Consider the following 9,917-nt stretch of genomic DNA (forward strand, 5'->3'; position numbering starts at 1 on the left):
GGGGCGGCAGCCCTAGATGGGAAACAAGGGGCGGCCAAGAGGGGAGAGAGGGAGGCGCCCCCTAGGGTGGGCCTTAGGCCCATCTAAGCCTAGGGTTTCCTCCTTTTTTCCTCCTAGCTGCCCCTTGGGCCTTGTGGGAGGCGCACCAGCCCACTCAGGGGCTGGTCCATCACCACTCTTGGCCCATGCAAGCCTCCGGGGTTGGTGGCCCCACTTGGTGGACCCCCGGGACCCTCCCGGTGGTCCCGGTACATTACCGATAAACCCCGAAACTCTTCCGGTGACCAAAACAGGACTTCCCATATATAAATCTTTACCTCTGGACCATTCCGGAACTCCTCGTGACGTCCGGGATCTCATCCGGGACTCCGAACAACATTCGGTAACCACATACAAACTTCCTTTACAACCCTAGCGTCATCGAACCTTAAGTGTGTAGACCCTACGGGTTCGGGAGACATGCAGACATGACCGAGACGTTCTCCGGTCAATAACCAACAGCGGGATCTGGATACCCATGTTGGCTCCCACATGTTCCATGATGATCTCATCGGATGAACCACAATGTCAAGGACTTGATCAATCCCGTATACAATTCCCTTTGTCTAGCGGTATTGTACTTGCCCGAGATTCGATCGTCGGTATACCGATACCTTGTTCAATCTCGTTACCGGCAAGTCTCTTTACTCATTCCGTAACACATCATCCCGTGATCAACTCCTTGATCACATTGTGCACATTATGATGATGTCCTACCGAGTGGGCCCAGAGATACCTCTCCGTCACACGGAGTGACAAATCCCAGTCTCGATTCGTGCCAACCCAACAAACACTTTTGGAGATACCTGTAGTGCACCTTTATAGTCACCCAGTTACGTTGTGACGTTTGGTACACCCAAAGCATTCCTACGGTATCCGGGAGTTGCACAATCTCATGGTCTAAGGAAATGATACTTGACATTAGAAAAGCTTTAGCATACGAACTACACGATCTTTGTGCTAGGCTTAGGATTGGGTCTTGTCCATCACATCATTCTCCTAATGATGTGATCCCGTTATCAACGACATCCAATGTCCATGGTTAGGAAACCATAACCATCTATTGATCAACGAGCTAGTCAACTAGAGGCTTACTAGGGACATGGTGTTGTCTATGTATCCACACATGTATCTGAGTTTCCTATCAATACAATTCTAGCATGGATAATAAACGATTATCATGAACAGGGAAATATAATAATAACCAATTTATTATTGCCTCTAGGGCATATTTCCAACAAAGTTAGCATCCAAGGAGGAAGACGAGTACGTCGCATGTCCGGACAACTACATCATCATCGACGACACCGATTCGGATCCAAGTGAACCCGACTTTGAAGACGAAGCTGGAGCAGATATCATGGAGTCTTCCACCGGTTCAAATTTCTAGATGACCACCAGATAGTAGTAGCATTCCCCCCCTGTAATCATTATAGTTCGAGCACTTTTGCGATAGTTAGACCGTTTGTAAGCCCTTGTTTGATTGAATGAAGTGATTTTGTGTGCATTTGCTCATGTGCATTGGGGTAGTGTTTTCCCTTTAGACCTCATTCTATTCTCAACTCTCGTCTTTTCTAAACCCTCAGATGCCTCCAAGACGTGACAATGGATTCCCACCGGAGCTCACTCAGTTGATTCAGCAGCAGAATCAATTGATGCAGATGTTAGTTCAGAACCAGCAGAACAACAACAACAACCCACCAGAACCACCTGTGGACCACTTAGCCCGTTTCCTTAGGCTAAATCCACCGGTGTTTTCCAGTAGCACCGAGCCGATAGTATCAGACGATTGGCTCCGCAAGATAGGAAGGGAGTTGATCACTGCAGGATGAACAGATGGTGGAAAGTGAAGTTTGCCGCACACCAGCTTGACGGACCCGCGGCAGCATGGTGGGAGAATTTCACAGCCACTTACCCAGTTGACACTGTCACATGGGATCAGTTTCAGCAAGCTTTCCGCACTGCCCATGTTTCAACAGGAGCTATGGCCATAAAGAAGCGTGAGTTTTGCAACTTACGCCAAGGAGGAAGGACAGTTGGCCAGTACGTTGACGACTTTAGTAAGTTAGCACGTTATGCCCCAGATGACGTTGCTACGGATGCAGCTAAGCAGGAGAAGTTTCTGGAAGGACTGAATGATGAACTAAGCATGCAGTTGATGGTAGCAAGTTTCAACAACTACCAGGAGTTGGTAGATCGTGCCATCATGATTGAAGGGAAGCAACATCAGATTGAGAACCGCAAGAGGAAGTATGGACAAGGGAAGTATAACTCTGGAGCCCAGCAGAAGCCCCGTTTTACACCTAAATCGGGATTTCAGTTTCGGCATACCCATGGAGGAGGTAGCTCGCACAACCATAATGGCCACAAGAATGGTAATGGGAATGGAGGAAACATCGATTGCGCTAGTAAGTCAATTTTGCTTACCACACCCGAAGGAAGAAGGATCAAGTATGTATCCCGGCATGTGCCAAACAGGACACAAGTAAACTGCCTAAAAGGAGTTGTGCAAGAGGAAGTACCAGTAGTGAAGGATTTTCCTGATGTATTTCCTGAGGAATTGCCAGGCATGCCACCGGATAGAGACATTGAGTTTTTGATTGAGTTGTTGCCAGGTACAGGCCCAATATTGAAGCGACCGTACCGGATGCCAGTAAAGGATTTGGTGGAAATTAAGAATCAGATTAAGGAGTTATTGGATAAAGGGTACATTCGCCCAAGTTCTTCACCTTGGGGATCACCCGTACTTCTAGTGGAAAAGAAGGATGGATCATTAAGGATGGTTGTTGATTACCGAGAATTGAATGAAGTAACCATCAAGAATAAGTACCCACTGCCAATGATTAATGATCTGTTTGATCGGTTGCAAGGAGCTAAAGTGTTTTCCAAGATCGATTTACGATCAGGGTACCATCAATTGAAGATTCGAGAGCAGGACATACCTAAGACAGCTTTCACCACAAGATATGGACTGTATGAGTATACCGTTATGTCATTTGGATTGACTAACGCACCTGCCTATTTTATGAACCTGATGAACAAAGTGTTTATGGAGTTTTTGGATAAGTTCGTCGTAGTGTTCATCGATGACATTTTGGTTTATTCAAAGGATGAAGAGGAGCATAAGGAACATTTGCGTTTGGTTTTGGAGAAACTAAGGGAACATCAGTTATACGCCAAATTCAGCAAATGTGAGTTTTGGTTAAAGGAAGTTGGATTTCTTGGACATGTTATATCCGGAGAAGGTATAGCAGTTGACCCCACAAAAGTTGAGACCGTAACCGAATGGGAAGCACCAACGACAGTTGGAGAGATCCGGAGTTTTCTTGGACTCGCAGGATACTACCGGAGATTTATTGAGAACTTTTCAAAGATTGCAAAGCCTATGACTGAATTGTTGAAGAAGGATACTAAGTTCAAATGGACTGAGGAGTGTGAGGCTAGTTTCCAGGAGTTGAAGAAACGCTTGGTTACCTCACCAGTATTGATTTTGCCAGATCAGACCAAGGATTATGAGGTGTATTGCGACGCTTCACGTCGAGGACTTGGAGCAGTGCTTATGCAGGAAGGAAGAGTTGTTTTGTATGCTTCACGACAACTGAAGCCTCATGAGTTGAATTATGCCACGCATGATTTGGAGTTAGCAGCCGTAGTGCATGCATTGAAGACGTGGAGACATTTCCTCATTGGAAATCATTGTGAGGTGTCCACGGATCACAAGAGTTTGAAGTACATTTTCACGCAGAAGGAGGTGAACCTCAGACAAAGGAGATGGTTGGAGCTCATCAAGGATTATGATATGAGATTACATTACCATCCCGGGAAAGCTAATGTAGTAGCTGACGCATTGAGCCGTAAGAGCCATGTCAATACATTAATGACGGGAGAAGTACCCAAAGAGTTAGTAGAAAACCTTCGTGAGCTATGTTTGGAAATAGTTCCGAGAGGCTATGTAGAAGCATTGGAGATTCAGTCAACATTGATGGATAAAATCAGAGAAGCTCAGAAATCTGACAAGGAGATTGCTGCTATAAAAGAGAAATTGAGCGAAGGAAAAGCAAAGGGATTTCGTGAGGATGAGCATGATACCCTATGGTTTGAGGACCGTGTTTATGTGCCAAATGACCCAGAGATCAGGAAGTTGATTTTGCAAGAGGCACATGATTCACCGTATTCGATTCACCCAGGGAATACCAAGATGTATTTGGATTCGAAGGAAACATTCTGGTGGACCGGAATGAAGAAGGATATTGCAGCATATGTAGCAGTTTGTGACGTATGTCAGAGAGTAAAGGCAGAGCATCAGAAGCCAGCAGGATTGTTACAACCACTGCCGATACCCGAATGGAAGTGGGATAAGATAGGCATGGATTTTATCACAGGACTACCCAGGACAAAAGCAGGATATGACTCGATATGGGTAGTAGTGGATCGTTTGACGAAGGTAGCACATTTCATTCCAGTTAAGACCACTTACACCAGTGTTAAGTTGGCGAAGATATACATGACTAGAATCATTTGTTTGCATGGAGTTCCGAGGAGTATCGTATCAGATAGAGGAACCCAGTTTACCTCAAAGTTTTGGAATCAGTTGCATGAAACTTTGGGAACCAGACTAGAGTTCAGCACAGCTTTTCACCCACAGACAGATGGACAGACCAAGAGAGTCAATCAGATTTTGGAAGATATGCTGAGAGCTTGTGCACTAGATTATGGATCTAGCTGGGACGATAACTTGCCGTATGCGGAGTTTTCCTATAACAACAGTTACCAAACTAGTTTGAAGATGGCACCTTTCGAAGCTTTATACGGAAGGAGGTGCAGGACACCGTTGTCATGGGACGAAGTTGGAGACCGTCAATTCTTTGGACCAGATTTGATTAAGGAGTCTGAACGGAAAGTTAAGTTGATTCGCGATAGGCTCAAGGTAGCCCAGTCCAGGCAGAAGAGCTACGCAGATTCTAAACACAAGGAGACAGTTTACGAAACCGGAGACAGAGTTTATCTTCGAGTATCCCCACTTCGAGGAGTTAAGCGCTTTGGAGTTAAGGGAAAGTTAGCACCGCGCTACATTGGACCATATAAGATCTTGCAACGTATGGGAGAAGTCGCTTATAAGTTGGAATTACCAGAAGGACTGTCAGGAGTTCATGATGTATTCCATGTTTCTCAGCTGAAGAAATGTCACGCCGAGATGGCGGAGATACCGCTAAGAGATACAGTGCCGCTTGAAGCGATTCAGTTAAAGGACGACTTAACCTATGAGGAGAAGCCAGTCAAGATTCTCGATTTTGCCAGCAGAGTCACTCGCAGCAAGGTTATCAAGTTTTGCAAAGTTCAGTGGAACTACCACTCATAGGATGAAGCCACCTGGGAGAGAGAAGAAGATTTGCTCAAGGACCACCCTCACCTATTTTCTAGCCAACCCGAATCTCGAGGGTGAGATTCATCTTAAGGGGGTAGGTTTGTAACATCCCAAATTTTGCAATTTGGAATGTTATACATAGATCATCATGCATATCATATTTTCTTGCATTTTGGTTGATCCTAGAAATTTCACGCAACTCAAGGACCTTCGGAGAGAGTTGGAGATTTCGTTATTTTCTTATTTGAGAGTTTTCTCGAATTGGAAAAGAGGATCATTTGATTTATTTATTTTATCTTCAATTATTTTTCCGATGTCAAAATATGAGAGGGAATAATATGACTTTCCCAAAAGTTAGGAAAAATGAAGATTTAATGAATAGATCAAATTTTGTTTTCCGGAGTTTGTTTGCTTTTTGTTTGGATAGGGAAAAATGCGCGTTTTCAAAAATTGCATTTTAGGCCCGGAGAAAAGTTCATTTTGTTCGACTCATTTTTAGGAGTCGAGGAAAATTTACTTTAGTAATTTTGGAGCCCGTTTAGATTTTCTTTTCTGTGTTTTTTCTGCGCGCGAAACCAATTTAAAAAAAAATCCAGCAGGCCAGCCGGCCAGGCCCCAGCCTCCCCGTCGCGAGCGCCAGCGCTAGGCAGGCGCCAGCCGCCGCCTCCACTACCGATTCCCAGGAGGAATCCTTCTAGGCCGAATCCTAGTAGGATTCTTAGCCCCCTTTCCTTTGTTTCGTTTTCCTTTTCCTACTCTATTTCTTGTCCCCTACCCCAAGTCTCCTCTCCCCCACCTATATAAATACCCCCACAACCCCCCCCCCCCTCTCCTCACACCAAAACCCCAAGCCCCTCTCCTCCCCAAGCCGCGCCCCACCCCGCGTCCCTCACCCGCCGCCGCCGCCTTAGCCGCCGCCGCCTCCCGAGGTAGCCGCGCCGCCCCTTTCTATTCCTCGGTTCGGTTTTTCTTCTAGAAACTGTTCCGGTTCTTCTCTTTTTTTTTCCGATTCCTTTCATTTTCTTTCCAGTTTTTGTTTCGGTTTTCTTCCGAAACCCTAGATCGGTTTTCCGTTTCTTTCCGGCCTTTTTCTTCAAAAACCCTAGATCGGTTTTCGTTCTTCTTTCGGACCGTTCGTCTCAACGAACGTGATCACCGATTATCCCCGGTTAACGACGCCCGTTCGTTTAATCGTTCTTCTTTTTCTTTTCGTCGGATTTATTCCGCGATCGTGATCTCAGATCCGATCTTCGTTCTAGTTTATCTTCTCGCTCATTTATCGGAATCAGGTGATTCAAGCGCCTGGAGTTTCGTCTCGAAACCGCCGTTCCATCTAATCAACTTGAACAAGCTGTTGCTACAGTAAAATTTGACGTAGTTTCAACTTGCTAGAACCGAGTTGTTTTCTTCCGCCGTCGTTTTCCGTCGTTTGTTCGGTTCGTTCTTTCTTTGCAACCGGAGTTCTTAAGTTGAACTTTCTGGTTCATTCTCTCGTTCGAGTTTTACCTGTGCTTTAGATGAGTACTTATTGTGTGATTGTTGTTTGTCTGTGTTAGATCACCCGGATTGCGCCGCTTGTTACTTCGAAACCCTAGGACTCGCGGATCATCAGCAAGGCAAGTAACACTTTGATCATAGCTTTTCTACAACCCATGTTTTATTGCATTAGATCACTCCTCACACATTGCATGATTAGGATCTAATTAAATTGTGGGATGGGAAGTAGATGAGGTAGTACCTATTACCTGTATTATTATGAAACCTTTGGGAGTTACTTCTACGTTTGCTTATTATGCCATGCTATGCTAGTAGACGTGGATTGGGTGAGTGATATCCATGACAGATGTGAGACTGATAATTTAATGGTTTATCTAAGGTGGCAACTTAAACACACATCTGGGTGGATTGAGGCACCTGATGTCTATCGGGACTTGCCTGTTTTTTTTTTCGGACCGCCACCCAGGCTCAAAGGGATCATAAGATCTTTCATGCTAAATACTTCCGTGTGCAGCCACATGCCATTATGGGCTCTCGCATAGTTGACTAAGTCGTGCGAACTCTTACAGGGTAGACTAGCAGATGTAGGGGAAAGTAGGTGTACCGGTCTATCCAAACGTAAGGTGCTAGCGCTTCTGAAAGACTGTGTCTCGGTCATCCGTTTCTCAAACACCATGTAGTGCGAGAAATCCAACGGAGGCGATCGAGTCTTGTGGGGAAAAGTGCGCAAACCTCTGCAGAGTGTACAAACTAATCATGATTAGCCGTGTCCCCGGTTATGGACAACTTGAGTATCTAGTACTTGAATATCATGTGAATCTCAACATGTTACTCTAATTAATATTGATGGGTTTAAATTGTTCACTTAATTGGGATCGGAATGCCGTCAACCATTCTCGATGTTTAACAACCACCATGATAGTTAAATAAATTTATTCCTTTGCAGTAGGGAAAAATTGGCTTTACGCAAAAACAGTAACCATAGAGCTTTCCACCAGCCAAATATGCATATAGTATAGCTGTTTCATTCCATTACTCTCTATGTGTTACATTGCCAGCATATTCCATGTGCTGACCCGTTTTCGGGCTGCAACTTTTCATGTTGCAAACTTTTCAGACGACGAGTAAGGTGCTTTTAGGTCGTGGTCCTATACTCAGTGATGCCGTTGGAGTTGATGGACCCATTTATCTTCCGAGTCTTCCGCTGTTATCGACACTAGATGGCCTTAAGCCATATTTATTGTAATAAGTTCTCTTTGAGACATCGTTGTAATAAGTGTGTGATTGTCACTCTGCTATAAATCCTTCGAAGTACTGTGTGTGGTGTCAGCATTACTGATCCAGGGATGACACCGGACCACAGAGATCAGACTGTTTGAGGTCTGGTCGCTACACGCACATTCCCAAGGAATTACAAGTAAGGAAAAGTATATGTTGTGACGAGAATGTTGGGATTGGTGCTTACGCTATGATGTTCCATAGGATCAAGGTTAATAAATCTTCACAAAGGTTTTATGTCAAGCTAAACAATACTACATTACACCATATGGGGGAGGGAATTTTGAATTTAATATATATGAGAGTCAAGAGGGACACATATAGCATATTTTGTGTTCTATATATGCACACAATATTATAATATGCGAGGGGAGTAAACTGCAACACTCTCATGTACGAATCTTGGAATCATGTGGACCTTTGGATAGGTGTTGGACTCACGTACTCGTGGAAAATATTTTCATGTTTTTACCTAAGTGGTGGCCATCCATGTGTCTTTTTCATGCAGGTACACATTCGTGAATCCTATATTGAAGGAAGGGTCCATAGGAGATCGGATGGTATATGCACACCTCTTCGCGTTCTTCAATAGTGTGATGTGGTCATTTTGTATGCCTCGACGGATCTCCCCAACAAGCTCTTGCTCTTCATCATCAGTGGAATGGGCATCATCGCTCATTTTTTCTACATCAACTTCTACATCAAGTTTGCAAAAGGGAAGAAGCGCATGGAAGCCCTTGTCCTTCTATTCACAGTCAGCATGGTCTCTGTGATAATGATAGTAATAGTACCCTCTATGGTGCTAACGCATAGGTGGAGTAGTACTTCCGTCAATGTCATTGCTTCAACATCTGGAGCATCTACACATATTGTTCCTGTATATGACCTGGTGAGTGCAAGCTATGGCTAGTGAAGTGTAATCTATTGTTCATTCATAGATGATTTGAAACCGATTGAGCTTGTAATGCAGGTGATGGTGATGATGAGCAAGAAAATCAACAACATGAACCCAATGATCATGTCACTCATCTCCCTGTTTAGTGCATCTACTTGGACTGCCTACGGATTCATATCCGTCCCCATGAACCTATACATTGTGGTATGTATTATAGTTGTCTCCTGGTGTGACCAATCTGTTCCTCAATGCATATGCGCCACACATGATAACTAGTTTGTTTTTCTCCATGTTGCATTCTTATTTTGAGTTCCATTGCACAAATGACATTTCTATGAATGGACTTATTTTGTGGTGTACTAAGTGTAGTAATATCTCCAATGTAGGCATGCTACATTTGCTCTTGCGGAAAGCAAAAAACTAGACTTCTGTTGTTGGAGAGTTTAGGTTCATTACTGTCATTTTGTGTGTGTAGGTACCGAATTTCATGGGCATTCTATCCGCGGCTATGCAAATCGTTGTATACTCCTACCTGATATACAACATGACCTGCATCCACTCCGTCCAAACCGATGATGTAACTGACTACAGCTACGAGATGGGAAAGCTCTTCGCGTCATCTCCACCACCAGTATAAGTCTGTGGAGGCACATCAAAACTTTGTTTGTTGACTACGAGGCAAATAGAGACTTAATTTGAACTATAGTTGTGAGATTTTTTTTCCGTGAATGATTGGTCTGTCTGTGGAAACTTGATGGATCGATTATAGGCTCCACGAAGAGCCCGTCTTTTTAAAAGAAAATATGAAACACAATTTTGAGATAAAAAATGTAATCTATTCAT

At 44.1% G+C, this 9,917-nt stretch overlaps 1 pseudogene; it reads left to right on the forward strand.

Annotated features, from left to right (window-relative positions):
* Window positions 1-9,711, forward strand: part of LOC125534692 (bidirectional sugar transporter SWEET4-like) — a 33,379-nt pseudogene extending 23,668 nt beyond the window's left edge.
* Window positions 9,712-9,917: the final 206 nt, after the last annotated feature.

The sequence above is a fragment of the Triticum urartu genome, chromosome 2A (assembly GCF_056163025.1).
Source record: "Triticum urartu cultivar PI428250 chromosome 2A, HENAU_Tu73, whole genome shotgun sequence".
Lineage (NCBI taxonomy): Eukaryota > Viridiplantae > Streptophyta > Magnoliopsida > Poales > Poaceae > Triticum > Triticum urartu.